Source organism: Mercenaria mercenaria, chromosome 15, assembly GCF_021730395.1.
Source record: "Mercenaria mercenaria strain notata chromosome 15, MADL_Memer_1, whole genome shotgun sequence".
Lineage (NCBI taxonomy): Eukaryota > Metazoa > Mollusca > Bivalvia > Venerida > Veneridae > Mercenaria > Mercenaria mercenaria.
This window is the reverse complement of record NC_069375.1, coordinates 44,820,406-44,841,538: the sequence shown is the minus strand read 5'-3', so window position 1 is coordinate 44,841,538 and position 21,133 is coordinate 44,820,406. Positions and strand designations below refer to the sequence as shown.

The window sequence follows — 21,133 nt, the reverse complement described above, 5'->3', positions numbered from 1 at the left end:
GATAGCATCAGGTAGTTGATTTTGAATAAAAAAAACTGGGGAGGAAAGAACTTTTTGATAAGTTAAGTGCTCCCGGATCTTTATACAGTAATCAAACTAATTTTTCAATCCATTTTGGTCCTTTTTCCTTGAAAAAAGAAATAGTGATTAAAGATATTGCAATATGTACGTGCATCTTGTCAAGCTCAGCCATTTATGCACTTTTGATAAATATAAATTACCTTGAATTTAATGCATGCGCTTTTCAATCAGATGAGTTTTTCAATCAGACCATTACTCATTAGTTGGTGATGTGCAGATGTGTGGGCAGAAAACAGTAGTCTCAATGTAAGGTCTCATTTTTATGGGTTTGACTTTATGAACACAGGGATATAAGTTATAAAGTTAGCCCGCTTGCTAAGCTCAGTAGGGAGAGCAACGGTATATGGATAGCGGAGTCGCGAGTTCGATCCTCGGGTGGGGCGTATTTTCTCTGTATCAATTTGATCAAAGACATTGTGTCTGATATCATTCGTCCTCCACCTTTGATAACTCATGTGGAGAAGTTGGCAGTTTGTAACTTGCGGAGAACAGGTTTGTACTGGTACAGAATCCAGGAACACTGGTCAGGTTAACTGCTCGCCGTTACATGACTGAAATACTGTTGAAAAACGGCATTAGACCCAAAACAAACAAACAAATGAACATTTTTATCTCCTACTTAGACTAAGGTATTAGATTTTTTTAAGGTTAAGGAGTAATATCATCAACACTCACAAATATTTGATAAACGAACATTATCTTTACCAACATAATCTACCTGCAGAACATGTTCTGCAGTTCTGTCCCTGATGATAGATACTAAAAATATTCTGAAAAAGTTGTGCCCCTTTAAAATTGAATGCCATTTGTATTGTAGGAAATAAATATAAACAATTGCTGAAGACTATGTTCCGCTAGATTTGTGAAATTTCAGCTTTTGGACATCGTTGCAGATGCATCGAAAAAAAGATATAGTGCAACAGTGAGTTCTTTGAAAATGGTGAGTTTTTAACGGTGCTTAACTGTCCAAAATAGGTGACCACTTTATGCAGTCTTTTTTCTGGATTTCAATGTATATATTAGTATACTGACAATTGTTTCTCCAACATTAAATCACCCCTATTTGATGTACACACATATTGAGCATACTATATACTGACTAAAGGTTAGGGTTAGGTTTAACATAGGTTTAATAGTGAACATTCAATGGGTGTGTTTTATCTCAAAATGAGCACAATCTACTCAAGGTGAGAAAGATATGACTCTTTGTATTCAGGCCAATCATTAACCCTCTAATCAGAATTTCTGGGAGAAATTGAAATTTTTGGACATTTTAGTAGGAGTGTATGATTTGGTGTTGTTTGAGATTTTTATCTCAAAATGAGCACAATCTACTCAAGGTGAGAAAGATATGACTCTTTGTATATTGTTTGAACTTTAAAACCCTTCTTGAAAATCTTCTTGCCCAGTTTTGAAATAATTGCACGGAAATGCTGGTTTAAGGTCGTCCACTAGGTATCGATAGATTGATTGTTTTACTGCAGTATGGGGCAACAGTCACGTTTCCCTATTTGTATGTAGTTGGTTCTTTAAAAATATTCGTGTAAAAACTGCTTGTCCAATTTTGAAATAATTGAACGGAAATGCTGGTTTATGGTCATCCACTAGGTAGATAATTCATTTTTCTGCCATAAGGGGCAACAGTTAGTTTCCCTATGTGTATGTAGTTGGTTCTTTAAATATATTCATGAAAAAACTGCTTGTCTAATTTTGAAATAATTGCAAAGAAATTCTCCTTAAGTGGTACTGGAAGATTGGTCAAATTATGGTTTGTTAAAAAAAACAAGGTCGTCAGAGGGTGTAGTCATTTTTATGTACATATCGTGATCTCTGAAAATATTCTGTAATTATTATGCTGCGTTTACACTTAGCCACGACATCCACGATTTTAAAAAAACTCGGAGCTTCACCATTTATTGCATGAATTTATTCATGCTTTCCTACACTTTCTTACACTCTCAGTACGTTTTTTTACTACCTGTAGCGTTTTATTATGAAACCAACATGATTCTGTTCAAGATCTGCCACGATTTTCATCACGTTCTCTCAAGTTCTCTTACGATTACCACGATATGCTATCACATTCTGTTTAGATCCCTCATGTTATCAAGTTCTTTTAAGCTCTCCTACGATTTATGGCCACGATTTGATCAAGATTGTCACATTTTGAGCACGATTGGAGTATAAATAGGAGGCATGGGTCATCCTCTCATTCTCTCCAGAGATTCCAAAGAGGAATGAGCTAGGCATCAAAGAGCTGAACAGGGTGCTGAATTGGCAATTTTCATATATGCCTAATAGTTACTCGTCGGCAGCAGCAACAAGGGACGGAACAGGGCAGGATAGAAGAGAGAGGAAGGAGAAGAAGAAATAGAAGGCCTAAGACCTGCTGGGTTATACCATGGTTAAGTGGAAAATGAAGGCAACAATTGGGACAATACCCTCAACTTTTCAACAGAGAACTCAGGCGTTGGCTCCAACGTCAGCTACGTAAGGATGCCTCCAGATCTAGTGGAACTTAGAATCGTGTTTCCAAGTTCACCAAAATCCCCCTAAGATGGAACATCAAGGTCTGATGCGCTACGTTAAGCTGCATTACGCTCTACAATGATTTCACCGTTCTATCACGCTCTCTCAAGATTTAACGATAAATCGGTATAATCGTGAAAATTTGGACTGTCAAAAATTTTGTCACGATCCTTACGATCATCGCGATTCCACCATGTTCCCTCAAGATCACCACGATTCGATCCCACAACCCCCCACGCTCACCACGCTTCTCTCAAATCATGGACATTGTGGCTAAGTGTAAACACAGCATTACACAGAAATGTTCATTATGTGACCTGCAGTGAATGAAAATGTTCTAATCTTCTTGACTGAACAAGCTAGTCTGATTTCAGAATAACTACATTCAGCAATTCCTTTCGAGACCATAGTTGGTACAATGTTAATTTGTTAAAAACACATAGCTGCCATTATTGTCTCTTCTTGTATTGATTTGGAAGGCTTAAATTTCAGATATGTTTTTGTGATCGCCCTGTGTCCGTCGTCTGTCGTCGTCCGTCCGTCCGTCATCCATTGTCAACAATATGACTGTTAACACTCTAGAGGTAACAATTTTGGCCCAATCTTAATGAAACTTGGTCAGAATGTTACCCTCAATAAAATCTTGAACGAGTTAGATATTGGGTCATCTGGGGTCAAAAACTAGGTCACCAGGTCAAATCAAATGAAAAGCTTGTTAACACTCTAGAGGTCACAATTTTGGCCCAATCTTAATGAAACTTGATCAGAATGTTACTCTCAATTAAATCTTGGACGAGTTCGATATTGGGTCATCTGGGGTCAAAAACTAGGTCACCAGGTCAAATCAAAAGAAAAGCTTGTTAACACTCTAGAGGTCACAGTTTTGGCTCAATCTTAATGAAACTTGGTCAGAATGTTACTCGGAATTAAATCTTAAACGAATTCGATTTTGGGTCATCTGGGGTCAAAAACTAGGTCACCAGGTCAAATCAAAGGAAAAGCTTGTTAACACTGTAGAGGTCACAATTTTTGCTCAATCTTATTGAACCTTGGTCAGAATGTTACCCTCAATAAAATCTTGGAAGAGTTTGAAGTTGGGTCATCTGGGGTGAAAAACTAGGTCACCAGGTCAGATCAAAGGAAAAGCTTCTTAACATTGTAGAGGCCACATTTATGACTATATCTTCATGAATCTTGGTCAGAATGTTTATCTTAATGGTCTCAAGGTCCAATTTGAATCAGGGCCATGTAGGATTAAAAACTAGGTCACCAGGTCAAATCAAAGGAAAAGCTAGTTAAAACTGTAGAGGCCATATTTATGACCATATCTTAATGAAACTTGGTCTGAATGTTAATCTTGATGATCTATAGGTCAAGTTTTAATCTGGGTCAGGTGAGGTAAAAAACTAGGTTACTAGGTCAGATCAAAGGAAAAGCTTGTTAACACTCTAGAGGCCACATTTATAAATTTATCTTCATGAAACTTAGTCAGAATGTTAATCTTGGTGATCTTTAGGTCAAGGTCGAATCTGGGTCATGTGGGGTCAAAAACTAGGTCACCGGGTCAAATCAGAGGAAAAGCTAGTCAACACTTTAGAGACAACATTTATGACCATATCTTAATGAAACTTTGTCAGAATGTTAATCTTGATGATCTTAGGTCAGTAGGTCAGGTGAGCGATACAGGGCCTTCATGGCCCTCTTGTTTATGATTTTATTAGCTTTGAAACTCTGGTGAGAGATCAAGGGCCATGATGGCCCTCTTGTTTCTGTGAAGGATCTTCACAAAACTTTGTCTTTAACACAGCTCCTCACACACTAGCAGTAGATATGACTGTTCATTAATCAGTCAATAAAAAGAGACCTTTCATCCAGATTTTTGTTGTCACCCACAGTAGTCTGATTGAAAAGCTATTGCATAATATTCAATTTAAAGTAATTTATACTTATTAAAAGTGCATCAATGACTGAGCTTGACAAGATGCACGTACATTCTGCAATATCTTTAAAAGTTTAATCATATATATCTTTTAATCTAATACCTTTGTATCTTAAAAAGGATCAAAGTGGATTGTAAAAATTAGTGTGATTAATATTTAAAGATCCAGGTGCACGTAGCTCATCAAAACTTTCTTTCCTCCCTATTTTTTTAGCTCGACTATTCGAAGAATAGTCTAGCTATTCTACTCACCCTGGCATTGGTGTCGGCGTCGGCGTCGGCGTCACACCTTGGTTAAGTTTTTGCATGCAAGTACATACAGCCATCAATTAAAGACATATAGCTTTGAAACTTATTTTTTCTTTTTCTAGGTCAATTACCAACCTCTCTGGGTCAAGTCCTATAACTCTGACATGTATTTTGAGCAAATTATGCCCCCTTTTGGACTTAGAAAATTTTGGTTAAAGTTTTACATGCAAGTTACTATCTCCAAAACTAATGCAGATATTGATTTGAAACTTCACATGTGTCTTCGGGGTTATAAATCTAGTTGATAGCAGCAAGTCCCACAACTCTGACCTTCATTTTGACCAAATTATGCCCCCTTTTGGACTTAGAAAATTCTGGTTAAAATTTTGCGTGCAAGTACATACAGCTATTTCTAAAAGGCATATTGATTTAAAACTTATTTTTTTTTTCTAGATCAATTACCAACCTCACTGGGTCAAGTCCCATAACTCTGACATGTTTTTGAGCAAATTATGCCCCCTTTTAGACTTAGAAATTTTGGTTAAAGTTTTACATGCAAGTTATTATCTCCAAAACTAATGCAGATATTGATTTGAAACTTCACATGTGTCTTTGGGGTTATAAAACTAGTTGATAGCAGCAAGTCCCATAACTCTGACCTTCATTTTGGCCAAATTATGTCCCCTTTTGGACTTAGCAAATTCTGGTTAAAGTTTTGCGTGCAAGTATATACAGCTATGACTAAAAGGCATATACATGTAGATTTGAAACTTATTTTTTCTTTTTCTAGATCAATTACTAACCTCACTGGATCAAGTCCCATAACTCTGGCATGTATTTTGGGCAAATTATGCCCCCCTTTGGACTTTAAAAATTCTGGTTAAAGTTTTACATGCAAGTTTCTATCTCCAAAACTAATGCAGATATTGAATTGGAACTTCACATGTGCCTTCGGGGTTATAAAACTAGTTGATAGCAGCAAGTCCCATAACTGATATGCATTTTGGTCAAATTATTCCCCCTTTTGAACTTAAAACTCTTTTGATATTTAACCTTTTTGGGTAATATTTTCCTGCTTCTGGGACAATATTTCGAATAGTCGAGCTTGGCTGTCATACGGACAGCTCTTGTTTTTATTCAAAATCAACTACTTGCTGGTATCAATAAAGCTGATTCATATACTTACTAAAATACACCTTTTTTTCCGAAAGTAAAACTTTTTTTTTGATTTTCAAATTCAACTATTTACAGTAGTCAGTAAAGCTATTTCATTTCAATTCTAAATTGCTGTCTTTTTTATACCCCTGAAGGAAGGCATATAGTTTTTGAACCGTTTGTCGGTCTGTCAGTCTGTCCGCAATTTTCGTGTCCGGTCCATATCTTTGTCATCGATGGATGGATTTTCAAATAACTTGGCATGAATGTGTACCACAGTAAGACGACGTGTCGCGCGCAAGACCCAGGTCCGTAGCTCAAAGGTCAAGGTCACACTTAGACATTAAAGGATAGTGCATTGATGGGCATGTCCGGTCCATATCTTTGTCATCCATGGATAGATTTTCAAATGACTTGGCATGAATGTGTACCACAGTAAGATGACCTGTCGCACGCAAGACCCAGGTCCGTAGCTCAAAGGTCAAGGTCACACTTAGACGTTAAAGGTCATTTTTCATGATAGTGCATTGATGGGCGTGTCCGGTCCATATCTTTGTCATTCATGCATGGATTTTAAAATAACTATGCATGAATGTGTGACACAGTAAGACGACGTGTCGCGCGCAAGACCCAGTTCCGTAGGTCAAAGGTCCTAAACTCTTAACATCGGCCATAACTATATATTCATTCAAAGTGCCATCGGGGGCATGTGTCATCCTAGGGAGACAGCTCTTGTTTCTTCACAAGTACAACTTTTAATATGCCCAAAGGGACTTAATTATTATGTTATGACGCCAGTGTCCGTCCGTCCGTTAGCAATTTCATGTCCGCTCTGTAACTCTTGAACCCCTTGAAGGATTTCAAAGAAACTTGACACAAATGTCCACCACATAGAGGCCACAATTTTGGCTCAATCTTAATGAAACTTGGTCAGAGTATTACCCTCAACAAAATCTTGGACGAGATTGATATTGGGTCATCTTGGGTCAAAAACTAGGTCATAAGGTCAAATCAAAGGAAAAGCTTGTTAACACTCTAGAGGTCACAATTTTGGCCCAATCTTAATGAAACTGAGTCAGAATGTTATCCTTAATAAAATCTTGGACGAATTTGATATTGGGTCATCTGGGGTCAAAAACTAGGTCATCAGGTCAAATCAAAGGAAAAGCTTGTTAACACTCTAGAGGTCACAATTTTGGCCCAATCTTAATGAAACTTGGTCAGAATATTACTCTTAATAAAATCTTGGACGAGTTCGATATTGGTACAGCTGGGATCTAAAACTAGGTCACAGGTCAAATCAAAGGAAGCTTGTTAACACTCGAGAGGTCACAATTTTGGCCCAATCTTAATGAAACTTGGTCAGAATGTTATCCTCAATAAAACCTTGGACGAGTTTAATAATTGGGTCATCTGGGTTCAAAAACTAGGTCACCAGGTCAAATCAAAGTAAAAGCTTTTTAACACTGTAGAGGCCACATTTATGACTGTATCTTCACAAATCTTGGTCAGAATGTTAATCTTGATGGTCGCAAGGTCCAGTTTGAATCTGGGACATGTAGGATCAAAAACTAGGTCACCAGGTCAAATCAAAAGAAAAGCTAATTAACACTGTAGAGGCCACATTTATGACCATATCTTAATGAAACTTGGTCAGAATGTTGATCTTGATGATCTATAGGTCAGGTTCAAATCTGGGTCAGGCGGGGTCAAAAACTAGGTCACTAGGTCAAATCACAGAAAAAGCTTGTTAGCACTCTAGAGGCCACATTTATGACTGTATCTTCATGAAACGTGGTCAGAATGTTAATCTTGATGATCTTTAGGTCAAGTTCAAATCTTGGTCATGTGGGGTCAAAAACTAGGGCACCGGGTCAAATCAAAGGAAAAGCTAGTTAACACTTTAGAGATCACATTTATGGCCATATCTTTATGAAACTTGGTCAGAATGTTAATCTTGATGATCAATAGGTCAGGTGAGCGATACAGGGCCTTCATGGCTCTCTTGTTGTTTAATCAAGACTTTTACTTTAGTTTACACTATTTATATTAGCTTAATTGTAATGAAATCTATGAGCTTATGTAAATCACTTGGGTTCACTTCCTGGAAAAACCAGCACCGGGCTCTTACTCATCAGCATTTTAAAGCCTGCTGGCAGCAAGTGATAAGTGATTCTGCCTTTGTGACCAGAGCAAACCAAGATCAACCAGCATGTCCGTGCGGGCTGATCTTGGTCTGCACTGGTCACTATTCAGTCAGTAATGTTCAGTGAACACCCCTTTGAATAATAGTGGTACTTCCCAAATTGAATGATGGATCAGTCCAATTTAAAAATTTAGCAGAGTAAAGGTTAAAATGTCTCAATCATGAACCACTTGATGGGTCTTCACCAGTCCTGTTCATCAAATTTGGCATGCCAAAGGTATTTTCATGATCATTAAATTTTTTTCTCCTATGTATACATGATTGCTATAGAAACATGTCCCATTGTTATTCATAGAGAGATAGTGATTGTTGAAGCAATTAACCCTTACCCTGCTAAATTTCTATAATGAACTCATCCATCTTTCAATATGGACAGTACTATTAACTGTTAAAAACCAAAGGAGATACTGACTGAATGGCAAACAGTGCAGATTTTGAATAGACTGCACAGATGTGCAGGCTGATCATGATGTACACTTGTCTCAAAGGCAGAATCAGTTGTGTCCAGCATGATAAGGGTTAAAGGAATGTTAGTAATACATAAAAAATGCCTTGTGGGTGTGGCCGGTGGGGAGAGGGGGTGGGGATTTCTGCGGGCCTAAAAAATATCTGATTTATCTAGGGTTCTTTGTGAGTAATTGGTGTTAAATGATTTATCAGTGTTCTATTGTTGATTACTGTTTTTTGTACAAAAGTCCAACAAGTATATGACACCCTTATCCTGGTGATATGTAAAAAGTCGTATTTTGTAAGAAAATTGAACATGTTTAACATGCAACAAAAGAATTGACATATATCTTGGAATCCAGAAAAAGACTTCAGGAAGGGGTCTTATTTCTGGGTAGTATAATACTCAGCCACATTGTAGTCTTAGAATTATAAAATGAATAACTTTTAAGTATTTGCGATAATTTCTGAGCCTGAAAATTGAAAAATAAGTAACTTTTTTGTTGCTTTGATTTTTTTTCTAGTAGTCCAACTTATATATAATGTTTGAAAAAATGCCATTTGCAATGAAATCTAACTATTGTAAAGAAATGAACATAATATTAATAACTTTTAGGAAATCGACATGATTCATTCATAAAAAAAAGGAAAAATAATGTACATCTTAAAATGAATTTCTCACAATTATTGGTAAAGGACCATGTTTACCAATAGTCTTAGGGCTGTAACAAGTATCCGAGTACTCGGACATCCACGAGTTTGACCAGTAGTTCGAGTACGGATATTCGTCATTGTCAGGATCGTTGGATCACGATCTTTTTCAATAATACATGCAATTTGTAAAATTCTATCAATAAAACTATATTCAAGCCACATTAAACGTCTTCAATGAATTTTCTTGCACATCTAAAACGATTACAAGTTTTTAGATTCTAAACAGGATGTAAATAAATGTCTTAGGTAGAGTTAGCATCGGTCCTATTTTCGAACTAAAGTTAATATGGAATATGTCAAAACAGTGAATAAACATTTATCATTTAAGTAATTAAATTCAATAAAAATTTAGATACGAAATTTCTGTCCAAATAAAATTTTCTTATCAAAAAATGCAAAACTGTTACTAAATATTGTGATTATTAATGACTGACGTCATCGTTCATCTGCAAGAATGGCCGAACATTACAGAAGTCCACCAGAGAATCCCGACTTTAATTAATGAGCAAAACGTTAAACATACGTCAAAACTATTAAACTGAGCACTATGAGAACTGCAAAGCTTTGATTCCATAAAGAAAACAGTACAAAAATAACAGGCTTGCATTTTTGTATCATTATAAGTTGTTGGTGATCCGTGGTTTGATCTGTGAAACGTCAGCCCCGACTCGCAGATCGGATCGAATTGCCTCTTGTCTGACGATCCACAGCCCTAAATAGTCTACCTGCCAGTATATGTTTTGCTATACTGTCTTGTACTGTTCTTTTCTTCTGGATACTTAAAATAAAATCTCAAAAAGTTGCCGTCTTTTCAAAAAAAAAAAGGGCATTTGAAAAGAAATAAAAATAAACAGTTTTCAGACTCGCTTAAATTGGTATGTAAAATATTAGCACTGGGATGTTGCAAAATGCATCAAAATGAATACATGTAACTTACAGATGAGTTTTCAAAAGTGTTGATTGTGTCCGGAAATGTGCACTGGTCCCTTCCTGAAGTCTCTTACAAAATTCATGGCATATATCAGTAAAATAATAGTTGTTTTGTACAATGATAATGCTTTAAAGCTATTCAAGTTTCATGCAAAACAACTATTTCTTAAAATTCAACGGTCTGATGGTATTCAAATTTCTTGTAAAAATGTACATCTAAGCAAAAATCAGACACTTAAAGTACCTGGAAAATTACATATTAGTCAGCATCTTCCCATAAATCATGATTAAAACATTTTAAGTGGAATTTTTTTATACTTTAATCAATGTACTAATACTGTAATGGAAAATTCCCTGAAAACACAAAATAACAAGTGATGTAAGTTATATTTTATGTTTTCTTAGAATTAAATCGTTTCAGCGATTTCAAATATTAGTTAAACTGTTCAGGGGATTTTAAGTGTCATTAAATTTGTACGAAATGACACTTTTGTGCAGTAAACTGTTGTTCTTTGTAAATTATGTCTAACAAAGGTCTCTTTAAATGAAGACAAAAAAAAGCTAATTATAATATAATTATAATAAATTCGTATAATCATTACTATGACTGCAGCTGTGATACATATAATAATTATATGAGCTGCACCATGAGAAAACCAACATAGTGCGTTTGCGACCAGCATGGATCCAGACCAGCCTGTGCAACTGCACAGTCTGGTCAGGATCCATGCTGTTCGCTTTCAAAATCTGTTGAAATTAGGATGCGCAGGCTGGTCTGGATCCATGCTGGTCGCAAATGCACTATGTTGGTTTTCTCGTGGCGCGGCTCATATTTTAATTGTCAGGCAAATTGATATACTGTGAAATCATATTTTTTTTGTGAGGGGGACTAATTTTCATGACTTTTATGGTTAAAAAATATTGTTTCTGGTATCATGCTAAAAAATTAGGGTACTCGTAGGTAGGTCAGTAAATTTTTTTTTTGGGGGGGGGGGGATTCCTTGGCCACAAAATTAAATGAACTGCTCTTATCAATTCAATTTTAAAGGAAGATCATTTTTAGCCAAAATCTGGAGTACAGTCCCTCTATATAAATATCTTTAAAAAAAGTAAAAACAGCTAATTTTTGTTGTGTGTAAAAAAAGAAGCTTTGAATACATGCAAAATGGCCATATATTTCTCAAAAATAAGTATGTTTATCTTACTTAAAGCAAAAATTGCATTTTTGCCAATACTTACAAAGTAGTCATTGAATAAAGAATTGTAAATAAATGTTTCGTTACTTAATGCAGTAATGCCAAAATTCCAAATTAAGGTCCCATTGAACTTAATATTTTTCTTCTTGCTACTTGTAGCCATTATATTGAATGTCACCTGTATTAAATCATTGATCCAGGCACTGGCTCCTGATGGAGACAGTAAAAATGTACTTTTTCATGCATAAATCATGAAACTTCATGAGTGATTTCACATTGTACCTTATGTTGATGCTACTTTGTTTTCACCACACATTTCGAATCAGCTTTTATCATTCTAATGTCTGTAAACTGTGAGTATTTTTCATTGACTAAAACTTTTGTTGCTTGTTTCTTTTTTGTTTGAGATCTCAAACTGGCAGACTGTTAACTGTATGTGGAAGGTTTTGAGATATCTGACTTGCAAACTGTTAATTCTAAGTGGAGAGTTTTGAGCTTTAGCAGCTCTATGTGGAAGGTTTTGAGATATCTGACTTGCAAACTGTTAATTTTGAGCTCTCACAACTCTATATGGAAGATATTGAGATATCTGACTTGCAAACTGTTAATTCTAAGTTGAGAGATTTGAGCTCTTGCAACGCTGTGTGGAGGGTTTTGAGATATCTGACTTGCAAACTGTTAATTTTGAGCTCTCGCAACTCTATGATGAAGGTTTTGAGATATCTGACTTGCAAACTGTTAATTCTAAGTGGAGAGTTTTGAGCTCTAGCAGCTCTATAATTATGGAGGGTTTTGAAATATCTGACATGCTAACTGTTAATTCTAAGTGGAAAGTTTTGAGCTCTTGCACTTTATGTGGAGGGTTTTGAGATATCTTACTTGCAAACTGTTAACTTCAAGTAGGGAGTTTTGAGCTCTTGCACGGGCAGACTGTAAACTCTGTGTGAGGAGGATTTTAAAAGTTCTGACTGGCAGATTACTAATGCTTTTAGTGGGCTTTGACAAGATTCAAATTCTATCTAAAGTTGATGTGACATCTCTGACTGCAACAGTTAACTGTAACTGAGGATTTTGTGAACCCCATTTAACTGGCATACTGTTAACGCTTTGTGTAGGGTTTGAGGTCTCACCTGGTGTACTGTTAATGCTAAGTGGAAGGTTGTGAGATCTCTGACTGGTAAACTGTTAACTGTGTGGAGGGTTTTAAGTTGTTTGTTGACTGGCAAACTGTTAACTGTGTGAAGGGTTTTGAGTTGTCGTTGACTCTGTGTGAAGGGTTTTGAATTGACGACTTGCAAACTGTTAACTCTGTGTGAACGGTTTTGAGTTGTCGACTGGCAAACTGTTGACTCTGTGTGAAGGGTTTTGAGTTGTCGACTGGCAAACTGTTGACTCTGTGCGAATGGTTTTGAGTTGTCCTCTGGCAAACAGTTAACTCTGTGTGAAGGGTTTTGAGTTGTCGACTGGCAGACTGTTAACTGTGTGAAGGGTTTTGAGTTGTTGACTGGCAAACTGTTAACTGTGTGAAGGGTTTTGAGTTGTTGACTGGCAAACTGTTAACTCTGTGTGAAGGATTTTGAGTTGTCGACTGGCAAACTGTTAACTCTGTGTGAAGGATTTTGAGTTGTCGACTCGCAGACTGTTAACTGTGTGAAGGCTTTTGAGTTGTTGACTGGCAAACTGTTAACTCTGTGTGAAGGATTTTGAATTGTCGACTAGCAAACTGTTAACTCTGTGTGAAGGGTTTTGAGTTGTCGACTGGCAAACTGTTAAGTCTGTGTGAAGGGTTTTGAGTTGTCGACTGGCAAACTGTTAACTGTGTGAACCGTTTTGAGTTGTTGACTGGCAAACTGTTAACTCTGTGTGAAGGGATTTGAGTTGTCGACTGGCAAACTGTTAACTGTGTGAAGGGTTTTGAGATGTTGACTGGCAAACTGTTGACTCTGTGTGAAGGGTTTTGAAATCTTCAACTTGCAAACTGTTACTGGAAGTAGTGCATGGAATTGTACATATAGCTGAAGCCAGTCTCAGGAACACCTTTCCTTAAAACATGTCTGTCAGATTTTTAATTTTCTTAGAGTGGACACAGTGGTCCATTGGTAACACTGTTTGACTACGAAACCAGGGGTTGTGAGTTCGAGTCCCCGCATCTCCAACTAAGGTACACATGAAGATTAAAAAAAGTGGAATATGACATTTCATACAAATAAATACAAATACATGGCATTTATATAGCGCAAAAATTATAAAATATTCTATTGCGCTTTACAATTACATAACACACATTTAACATATATACATACAAAATATGAACAGGATTCTAGAACTTAGATTTAAAGATTTGGACATATATATATAACTATTTTACACCACTTCTGAATATTTTGTATTTTAACAAGACTACACTCATTGTTCATAAAACTGCCTAAATAAATGTGTTTTCAGTTTTGATCTAAAGCTGGCTTCAGACTGAATGTTTTTCAGATAGCTAGGCAGATCGTTCCACCATTTGGGACCAACGACCGCCATAGATCTGTCTGCTAGTTTTGTTCGCCGTCTAGGGATGTTAAAGTTAGTGTCACTTTGTGAGCGAAGTCTGTATCGTTGTCGAGTAGGTACAAACATTTCCCTCAGATATACTGGAGCTGTACCATTGATGACACGGAAGACTATTACTAAAACTTTGAACATGACTCTAGCCTTAACTGGAAGCCAGTGTAATTCTTTCAGAAGTTCGGTACTTGGTTTTTCATAGGAAACATTCTTGACTACTCTAGCGGCATGATTTTGGACTCGCTGTAGTTTATTGATTTGGTAGGCTGGAATTTCTGTAAATAAACTGTTGCAGAAGTCAATGTGAGAATGAACCAATCCATGCACTAATGATTCAGTTGACTTCTGTGTGAGATGTTTCCGTATAGCCCTAAGGTTTCGTAACTGTACATGAGCTATCTGACACTTTTTCTGAATGTGATGGTCAAAGTTGAGTGTATTGGTCATAGTTACACCTAGGTCTCTGACATGATCGACGCATTTTACGTCACACCCACCAACGTTTACACTTGTGATGTCCAATTTCGCTAACTGTTGTCTTGTTCCATACATAATAATTTCAGTTTTAGACTGATTCATTTTCAGTTTGAAGGTTGTCATCCATTTTATGATTTCATTTAGACAACTGTCGAGTTGTTGAAGAACAGTTGTCTCATTTTGAGAATTTCCTGCTTGAATTTTTAACGCAATCTTGTGGTCGTCCGCGTATCCATAGAGATCAGCTGGATATTTCTGCACCACTCGGTTAAGAGCCGATATATACAGGGTAAAGATCACAGGTCCGGCACAAGAACCCTGCGGGACACCAAACCTTAGTGGCTCCGTGTCAGATGCTGACTGTTCGACTAAAACTTTCATTGTTCTGTTCGTGAGATAAGATTCTATCCATTTCAAGGGAGTGCTATGTATACCAAAGTCATCTTGAAGGATTTGAATCAGTATCGGGATATCGATGGTATCGAACGCTGCACTCAAGTCGATCATGACCACGATTGTTATTTGATTTTCATCTATGGTTTCCAAAAGATCATTATACATTTTGACCATTGCTGTTTCAACCCCATGATACGTTCTATAGGCACTTTGGTAAGCTGGGAGGAGATTGTTAGCTTCAATATGCTTGTTGATTTGATTTAGTGCAGCTTTTTCAAGAATTTTGGAGAGGAATGTTAAATTTGACACTGGGCGATAGTTTTGCAATTCAAGTGGGAGACCTTTCTTCTTCAACAAAGGTTTTATCACAGCACTTTTCCATTCATCAGGGAACACATAGCAATTCATAGCAATTTTCGAGTGTTATCCTAACCTGGCATACAAAAGTCAGGTTAGCAAAAATCATGGAAATTGTGCTCTTATGTGGTCAGAGTATAATTTTTTTTTTTTTTTATGAAGAATGTAAATAAAATGTGAGAAATATTATATTTACAATAAATAAAACAAATTTAATCTTTTGTCAACTTTTCTACCTGTATATCCCTTTAAGCATGGACATATTGTCAGTAATTACAACAGATGTAAGTGAGAGAATTTGACATTATATTAAGAAGATGTATAAATTGTGTTATGCACGTCTTTAATTGCATCCCATCTTTTAATGGTAAAGCGTTTTATTGTTCTTCTTGACAGAAAGGTTTTACAGTTCTCTATCTAATAAAAAGGTGTGGATTTCTCTTTTGTAGGGTTAGAAGTAAATGCATTGTAATTGTTGCTTTTAAGTATATTGTGTTCCAGACAATGTCTTAATTTTGCCTGGGCCCTGGGGTTAGGTTGGTTAAGATATATCTATATATACATCAGTATTATCTATTGTGTATTAAAGAAAGGCATGGAATAGCCCCAAGGACAATGAAACTTTTATGAAATATATATGTGCTTGGAATTTTGTTTAGGTTCATTTAAAATGTGACGTAAGAAATAGTGGGTGAAATTTGTTATAAATGACTGAAATCTTATACGACAAACAGTAGTTTGGAAATTTTTATTGTGCAACATTGCGGAAGAAAAGGTAAGTTTGTTTTTAAAATATTTATTGATTTTTATTAAATGGCTAACAGTTGGTTATATGATCAAAACTGGAAAAAGATATAGCAATGTTTGATTTGTAAACTGATGATTTTTTCGTGTAAAGGTGTTGTAAGCTTTAATTCAGTTTTTGAGACAGTATTTTGGCATAAGTCATGATTATTCTCTAACAAGCTAAGAAGTTGATCAATGGAAATTAAATTTATTTTTACAACAATTTTTAGAATTAATGTTTTTAATTGAGGTGATATCTATGGAAAGCCTGGGCGCAATTCTTTTTGCGAAATGTGTCATGCTTTTTTGCAAAATGCGAAATGCTTATTGCTAAATTCTTTTTAAGAAATGCTTTTTACTTGTACATAGATGGTCATACAACATACTTGTACAGTATACTCAACAAATTCCTTATTGTAGTCTAATATAATCCAAAATGATAATTTATTCGCACGAAATTTTACATATGTTTATTTGTTTGAAATAAAACATTGGTTGTTTGCAATGAAGTTTGCATTCTTCTTAAACAAAGAATGTTCATCAAATAATTCATTAGCAATCATTTCAGTTGGTGTATTAACATATTTTTGTAAAGATATGTGTGTAAACATTATTTCAGAAACAAAATTAAAAAATTAGACAATGTATGCTAAAAAACTGGTTTTCCTCACTGGGCATTTCGCAAAAAGCATTTCACATTACAAGTATACTGTATAAGCTTCTATGTACAAGTACAAGCAAAAAGCATTTCGTAATAAGCATTTAGCAATATTAGCATGTCACATTTTGCAAAAAGCATGACGCATTTCGCAAAAAGCATTGCGCCCAGACTTTCCATAGATATCTATGATCATTAGAAGAATTTTGCAGTTTATTTCATCAAATTTGATCAAGAAATTTAAGTTTAATTTTTTTTAGTTTAAAATTTTCCAATTACCTTCCCTGTTGTGTCACTTGCTGTCACCTTTCAGCTTCAAGTACAAAAATGCACTAACAAACAGATAATAAAATGCACAAAAGGACTAAATGAACTCCCTAATCAGTTTGTCAAAAGTGGATAAACGTCAAATGTAAGAGATAGATTAGTTTGTATTTTGCAACAAAACTAAACAGGGAGTCATTACCAAACATATTTTGATAGCACTTATGCCTATACCAAACAAGTTTTGTGGGCTATAATGGTCATCTGTCTGTTGGTCAGTCCTTCCATAGTTCCATCTGTCATTTAAGACAATAACTCACTTCGCTTGAGGAGGAAATTCATGTAACTCATACGATCAAAGGAAGCAGGTGGTACAATGATTAGCAGGTTAAACTACAGCGCCAGTGATCCAGGTTCGATTCCCGGTCATGCCTGATATCCGGGCTACTAGTGTTCATTGCTGGGTGATTTATTATACCCCCACCAAACATGTTGTGGGTGGGGGGCTATATAGGAGTCAGTTTTGTCGCATCGCGTCGCGTCACATTCCGTCCCGAATCTATATTTCAGTTATTACTAAATGGATTCAGTTCAAACTTAAATGCTCCACCTTATCACCCACATCATGTGACACAAGGTGCATAACTCTGACACCAATTTTTCATGAATTATGCCCCCTTTTACTTAGAATTTAAGGTTAATTTTGATGCATTTTCACTATATCTCAGTTATTACTAAATGGTCTTGATTCAAACTTAAAATAGATGTTCTACGTTATCACCCACATCATGTTGCAGAACAGAAACACATGACAAATCGACAGACTGGAACCCAGGCTACATCACCCACATCATATGAGACAAGGTGCATAACTCTGACACCAATTTTTCATGAATTATGCTCCCTTTTACTTAAAATTTAAGGTTAATTTTGATGCATTTTCACTATATCTCAGTTATTACGAAATGCATTTGTTTCAAACTTGAAGTAGTTGTTCCACATCATCACCCACATCATATGACACAAGGTGTATAACTCTTGCACCAATATTTCCTGAATTATGCCCCCTTTTTGCTTAGAATTATACTTATATATAGTGTTTTGATACACCTTATCTTTACCTCTCTTATTATTATTTGATATTTTTTAACACAGACTCAAGCTGTTGTGCAATATCCATCCACCATTGGAGTCATTAAACACTCCAGTGACAGTTCTTGACAGATTTAAATGTTTTTGGTACATAGGTGTAACATCATAAAATATAGGTAAAGTTCGACTTTGGTTACAAACCGCCAATTTTATATGTAGTTATAGCCCCTTTCCAACTTAAAATTTGTCAAACTCATGGTTGCCGGACAATAACTCACGAAAGGCTTGATAGATTTAGATAAATTTTGGTACACAGGTGTAACATCATAAAATACAGGTCAAGTTTGATTTAAATTGCACCTTCTTTTGGCCATGTCTTTCTTATGGTTGCCATTTTTCTTTGACAAAACCGTATTGTGGGGGTATTCGTCCACCTGTGACAGTTCTAGTTTAAATTGGTACTACTTCCATTAGTATCGCTGGGGCCGTATATATTACATGGATCATTGCTGACTATATAGTATTCATTGCTAGGTAATTTTCTTAAAGCGGAACTGTTTCCAGCAGTATCGGCCAAGACTTGGTGCTGGGGAGGTAAATGTGACATTTGCCATGGGTGGGACTGTAAATAAGTTGTTCCATCGGTATACTACTAAACAAGGTATAAAAACCTTTGCCTTTACATGACATCAAGAGGAAATGAGGATCACAAGAAACATTACAGAGGTTGTAAATGTTACCGAGGATTAATTTGATAAGAAAGAAATAGTTACTGTAAATGAAAGAGCTGAAAACTCAATAAATATAAAAAAAAACAAGTAAAGATAATTTTCTGTTCAACTCTTGGTTTGTATAACAAGTATTTGCTACTCAAAGAAAATGTAACAAATGATCTGCACTGCAGACAGCTAGGTGACTCGGGTCCATATTTTGAAGAAAAAAAAATATTGAAACAACACCAAATCATAGAAAGAGCTGTTTTGCATGAAAATTGAACATCATATTAAACTGGTATATTACTCAACAAACAATTGCCAATTTTGTAATATATGTGCATAGGGACTTCATAAAGGTGCCACACTTTTGGACACTTCAGCGCCTTTAAAAACTCACCATTTTCAAAGAACTGACAAGTGTTACACATCTTTGTTTTGAAGAATTTGCAATAATGTCCCAATGCTGAAATTTCACAGAACTATTAGGTTTAACATAGTTTTCAGTGATTGTCTACTGTTATTTCTTCACAGATGGCATTCATTTTTAAAGGGGGACAACTTTTTGAAAATGTTTAAAGTTAAAAATCCAGTCTTATGGGGCAGTACAGTAAAATATATATTGGATAGATAGATTGTAGGTGAAGATGCTGTTTGTATGCGATTTGGTGATATACTGCTAAATCTTAATTTATACTGTGATTGTAATGTACATCTACTGCACCTGCAAAGGCAGAAATATATGGTAGTCATAGACCTATATGGGTGTGGCTGACCCAATGTGTTTCATATATTTGAATTTGGTATCACAATCACTAGTTTTGAAAAGATAAGTGGGAATTGCTGTATCATCAATATTGACAAATTTGGACCATATTTTATTCCAAAAAGTGGGAGATAACAGTTTGAAATTTGGTCCAGAATGCATTGGGTGTAACATGCAGGAGTGCAGTATCTGTCATACACGTGTGTACGTCATGGGTAATCCTAAATACATAACGTGACACCAAACCTGTAAGATGTACAGTTGTAAGTCAGAACTGTTAAGAGGCACCCTTCACTACAAGAGTAAACAAACTTTGATAGGTACGTGATTTCTTGCATGTATTCCAAACAGAATGTATTTATATATTATTCATGACTTAAGATGAACTGTATTATATAATTTGGTCAGATGTAATATGTCTTTTGCTAGTATTAAATTAGCTGTATATTCTTATAGTCATATGCCACATAAATTCAGTGTAAACATAAAATTTCGTGAAATGAAAGATATTGTAATATGAGAGTAAAATGAATGCAGTTAATAAACAAAGTACAACAAATATTTTATACCGCCTCGGTAGCCTAGTGGTAGAGCGTCCGCTTCGAGTGCGGGAGGTCGTGGGTTCGATCCCCAGTTGCGTCATACCAAAGATGTAAAAAATGGTACTAGCAGCTTCTTCGCTTGGCGCTCAGCATTAAGGGGATAGTGCTAGGACTGGTCAGCCCGGTGTCAGTATAATGTGACTGGGTGGGGTATCATGCCAAGTGTCTTTATCTGTACCAAGATAATAGAGGAGAAATGGATGAAGAAGCTTGCAACGAAATTTCCACATGGTTGCAATGTTAAATATAACACATAAATTGAGTGACAGACACATGTGAAATAATACGGGAAGTGACGTTACGTCGTTTGACGTCGTGTTTACAGGAAATGACGTCACGTCATTGAGACAAAACAAGTATTATAATATGGATGTTACATAGCTGTATCAATGACTTTTCATGTTTTGATAAAGGCCAGGTGGCCGAAAATTCAATAAAAGAGTGATTTTTAATGAAACATTAAAATAGTTATTAATTTAACTGGAAGTCATGGGTTAATAAATTTATTATCCATATAGATTACAACTTTGTATTTTAATTGATAAAACTGACAGCAAGCTATCTCAATTAATAACTGGCTGAGTTGTGAAAATTCTTGAATAGATAAAATTCTACATTGTGGATTTTTAGCTTGACTATACGAAGTATGGAAAGCTGTCCTACTCAATCTGGCATCGGCATCAGCATCTTATCACATCCCCAACTTGGTTAAAGTTTTGATGCACTTTCCCTTTATCTTTATAATACCTTGATTGATTTGTTTCAGACTTTGAATAGTTGTTCCTCATCATCGCCACATCATGTGGCACATGGGCCATAACTCTCACACCAATATTACATGAATTATCCCCCCTTTTACTTAGAATTTAAGGTTATTAATAAAGTTTTGATGCCCCTTCATTCTGTCTTTAAGTTATTACTAAATGGATTTGTTTTAAACTTAAAATAGTTGTTCCACATCATCACCCACATCATATGACACATGGTCCATAACTCTAGCACCAATTTGTTATGAACTATGCC

General features: G+C 35.8%; 1 protein-coding gene across 2 annotated transcripts in view; it reads left to right on the top strand.

Annotated features, from left to right (window-relative positions):
• The first annotated feature begins 999 nt into the window (after positions 1–999).
• The window catches only part of LOC123553411 (prostaglandin G/H synthase 2-like), a 68,198-nt gene continuing 48,064 nt past the window's right edge, over positions 1,000–21,133 (top strand). The window contains exon 1 of one of the 2 annotated variants that reach the window (XM_053525150.1): positions 1,000–1,021. The gene's annotated coding sequence lies outside the window, so the exon portion shown is untranslated. Of the gene's footprint in view, positions 1,022–15,699; positions 16,005–21,133 lie in introns of those variants that run through there. The other variant, XM_053525146.1, reaches the window with a different exon arrangement.